We start from the raw sequence: 4,592 nt of genomic DNA, 5'->3' as shown, positions 1-4,592 counted from the left end.
ATCGGCTACTAATTTGTACTTCTTTACCCCATTCTCCAAGCCCCCCCAAACCTCCTCCCCTGTCTGACACCAAATTGTCCACTATATTTGTGAGTCTGTTTTTGATTAGTTTGTTCTTTTTATTCCTTAGATTCTGCATATAAGTGAAATCATATAGTGTTTATCTTTCTCTGTCTGACTTAAACACCTTCTAGGTCTATCAAAGCAATATCTTTTTCCATCTCCTTCCTTTTCACATGTAGGGGTCTTGTTTTCCTATCCTTTCAGCCACTCTATCTTTTGGTTGGAGCACTTAATTCTTTTTCATTTGAGGTACTTATTGATAGGAATGTAGTTGTTACCATTCTTTATTCCTGTTTTTGATACATGTTTTTTTCTTCTTAAAGAAGTCCCTCCAACATTTCCTGTAATACTGGCTTGGTGATGATAAATTCCTTAAGCTTATTTTTGTCTGGGAAGCTCTTTATCCATCCTTCAACTCTAAATGATAGTTTTGTTGGATAAATTATTCTTGGTTGTATATCCTAGGTCTTCATCCTGTCAAATATTTTTTGGCAAGCCCTTCTGTCCTGCATAGTTTCTTTTGAGAAATCAACTGCCAGTCTTATGGGTGTTCCCTTGTAGGTAATTATTTGTTTTTCTCTTGTTGCTTTTAATATTCTTTCTTTGTATTTAACCTTTGGCATTTTAATTATAATGTGTCTTGATATGGGCCTCTTAGGATCTCTTATTTTGGGAATTCTCTGAGCTTCCTGGGGTTTTATGTCCATTTCCTTCGCCAGGTTAGGGAAGTTTTCTATTATTATTTCTTCAAACAGCTGGTTCAATGCCTTGATTTTCTTCAGTTACTCTGATCGGATGAATATTTGGAGCCTTAATAGTGTCCCATATTCTTCCTATTTTTATAGTCTTGGCACCTTTTTTCTTGCCATTCTGCTTGAGTGTCCTGATTAGCTTTCTTGTACTCTAGATAGGGCATTTGATTCTCCTCTTTATTCACTTTGTTTATTCCTTTGTTTATTCCATTTAATATACTTCTCATCTCAGATAATGTGTTCTTCATTTCAGACTGGTTGTCTTTTATCATTTTCATTTCCATTTTTATGTTTTTTATCTCTTTGTTGAAGTTCTCACTGAATTTATCTACATGTCCCAAAAGTTCATTGAGCATCTTTATAACCAGTGTTTTGAACTCTGCATCTGTTAGATTACTCGACTCCATTATATCTGGATCTCTATTCTCTTCTCTCTTATGGTTTCTGCTTCTCTGTCTTCTCATTTTGGCTGCCTTTCCGTGTCTGTTTCTATGTGCTAAGCAAAACTCCTAAGTCTCCTAGTCTTACTAGTGTGGATTTGTGTAGTAGGTGTCCAGTGGCACAGTCCTGAGAGGGGTTCAGCTGCAAACCAAACTTAGCCCAAGCCTCTACCCACTCCGGGGCCACTTATTAAGATTCAGCGAGCAATCCACAGATGCTGTGCTTATCGTTGCCTCAAAAGGCCACAACAAAGAAACTGAGGCTGCCTCCAGTGTGAGTCTCAGCAAGGATCACCTGACTCGCTGAGGATACACCTGGATGTGGCTTGGGTGGGGGCGCGAGTTGGGGGAGGAGGGCTTTCAGGGAATCCTCTGGGCGGAGCAACCTCTGTTATCCAGTTTAATGATGTCACGTCTATGGCGGCACTGTGTTTGTCGCGCTGGAATAGGGAAGGGCTCAACAGGGAACAATGGATACCGCCGGCACTTCTGTACAGAGAAAGTCTCGCCTCAAGCCTCACTCAGACAGTCTCCCTGTACGTCCTTGGTATTTCCTGCGCACAGCTGAATCAGCACTGGTGCTTAGAGCGAGCAGGTCTATCACTGCGAAAATCCGCTTGTGGTCGTGGCCCCTTTAAGAGGTGTCAGCCGCTGCCTCCATCTCGGCTGCTCCAGATCAGGCAGCCCCACATCCTCACCCTGTCCTAACTTCTGCCGTTGTAGGGTGCTTTCTTGGATTTCTCTCTAGTTGTATAGCTTGTTCATCTAGATCCCAGGTGATTTTTCCTTGCTGCTGCTCTTTGTTTTTATCACAGCTTTGATTTGGTCACCAGAGAGATGAACAGAGAGAGCCTCTATCATCTATGCCATTTTTTTTCTCTCTTGCCTATTTCTTTCACTGTTATATCCTCAGTTCCTAGAACAATAGCTGGCTCATAGTAGGTGCTCAGTAAATATCTGGATCATATAAAGATTTTGAGGCCAATCTTGGTTAGGGACTTGTGCCATGACCACTTCCAACTTTTTCCCCACCTCACCAGTGTGTGATGGGTTATTTAGTACATTAGTTAATTCCTCCACTCTTAATCAATGCCACATGTTTACATCTGGTTATTCCTTAGTGTTTATCAAAACGGCCTAACTAAGGGCTCTTAAAGTCTCCTTAGGTACGAGACTGGATCATGGAGAGCAGAGACTTCCTGCCCCCACCCTATGGCACTGTCAGCCCCTCCATGCCCTCAGACACGGAGTCTCTTAAAGTTCTGCTTTTAAGGTCTTTATTGTACTCTAGGCATAACTTAAAACTCTTTCCCAGTTTATTTTTTGCATTTAGAGCAGCTGAACTCTCCCCCTCCCTGCACCCCAGAACCATCATAGAAGGTAAAAATAAAGGAAATTTTCTACCCATAAAACTGTAAAATACTCTCATGGTTTCATTTGTGACCCCGAACCTTTCTTTTTTTCCAACCCCCTTTTATTTTTATAAAAGAATGCACTTTGCACTGGCATCTGGCTTGTAAAAATAAATACAGCGACGGGTTTTCCCAAATAACTTGGCCTAATCACTGAGTGCTCCTGTAAAGACTTGTCTCCTGAGATGTGGCAGTCTTATGGAGCAATCTATTCCATGGTCCAGGCGCAGAGAGGGCACCTACCTAGGTTCAACTGCAGGCCCCAGAGTGTTTGGATTTAGAATCAGAGCTAACTCTGGCTTCCATGGAATTTGATGTTTTCTTGTGGAGGGCTGATCACTAGTTTTCACTACACCCTTAAAACAGATTTGTTATGACTCGTATAGGTATAGGCTTGATCACTTGAGAGCATGCACTAGCAGAGGTATTGATATTTTTCCAGCTTAATTTTTTAACAACTTAAAAAACAGACTGCCTATTTGGAGTATTTATTTTTAAAAAAGTGATGCTGATATGCAATCACTAGAGATCAACTATCTCTAAATCAAGGTATCAATATTTAAGGATATTATTATTATTTTTAAAATCATCGAATCAAAAGATTCAACTGAATTCAATTTTAGCTCAGTGTACAACTATTAAATATCTATTGTGATAACACTTTAAAACTTTTTTCAAAAATTTTTTCCAATTCTTAAAATAGTCAGTTAACTAAATACCTAATATATTTGCAACAATAAACCCAGAAACTTACTTAAGCAAATGAGCATATGTTGCTTAACATTTTAATTATTTTACAAATAAGTACAGTCGCCCCGCCGCCCCCAATCTGGTTTTACTTTGTATGGTTTCAGTTACCTGTGGTCAACTGCAGTCCGAAAATATTAAATTCCCCCAACCATTAACATCTTCTTCTGGCATGTAACCATCTACATCATTCATCATGACTCAATGATCCAGGACCAACCAAAGTAGATGATCTTCCTTCTGATGTATTGTCACAAGGTCAGTAGTAGCCTAATGCTACATCACGATAACCATGTCGTTCATCTCACTTTATTTCATCAGCAGGCATTCTATCACCTCATTATTTCAAGAAGGAGAGTGAGTACTGTACATTGAGACATTTTAAGAAAAAAAAGCATTCACATAACTTTTATTACAGTATATAATTATAACTGTTATGTTTTATTATTATTGTTGTTACATTCTTACTGTGCCTTATTTATAATTAACTTTATCATAGGTATGTACATATAGGAAAACACATAGTTGATGTAGAGTTTGGTACTATCCGCAGTTTCAGGCATCCACAAGGATCATGGAACGTATCCCACAAATGAAAGAAGAATACTGCATATTAAATTTATTTCAAGGAAAGAATATTAGTCAATATGCAAACTTTAAAGTATTGGGTCAGGCAACTTTTTTTTTTTTAAATCATTATTTCTCTATTTATAAACACTATAGTTTTGCTTTTACAGTTTTCAGATCGCATGCAAATACTGTGGGGCAGAATGTTCCTTCAGTGAGTGGCCTCTGATGAGTTCAGATACTCGGATGAGTTTTGCCATCCTTTTCACCCTACAATAACAATTAGAATAGCAACTGGCATTGACTGAGCACTTAGTAGCTGTTAATGTTTACTGAGGGCTTCTTGTGGGCCAAGTACTGTGCTTTACAGCAAACCAGTGCACTGGGATGCAATGTACATCTAACACTTCAATCTGCGGGGCTTTGGCAAGACTCTTAACCACTTTGAGCTTCAGCTTTCTCCTTGAGATGGAAGTAGAAGACTCTGCCTGCCTCATGGAGTTGTCTGTGATTACACACAACATAGCTTAGTGGTGGAGGTACTCTGATATGCAAGATTACAGGTTCCTTTCTCAGCAACTTCACCATATAATTCCAGAAGTGTACAGCCT

At 39.3% G+C, this 4,592-nt stretch overlaps 1 protein-coding gene across 1 annotated transcript in view; it reads right to left on the bottom strand.

Annotated features, from left to right (window-relative positions):
- Positions 1-4,592, bottom strand: part of ROR1 (receptor tyrosine kinase like orphan receptor 1) — a 165,054-nt gene that overhangs the window by 69,859 nt on the left and 90,603 nt on the right. The gene's annotated exons all lie outside the window — the stretch shown is intronic.

The sequence above is a fragment of the Pteropus vampyrus genome, unplaced genomic scaffold (assembly GCF_000151845.1).
Source record: "Pteropus vampyrus isolate Shadow unplaced genomic scaffold, Pvam_2.0 Scaffold151, whole genome shotgun sequence".
In the NCBI taxonomy this organism is placed as follows: domain Eukaryota; kingdom Metazoa; phylum Chordata; class Mammalia; order Chiroptera; family Pteropodidae; genus Pteropus; species Pteropus vampyrus.
Note: the sequence above shows the minus strand (reverse complement) of the source record. Positions and strands in the feature narration are given on the sequence as shown.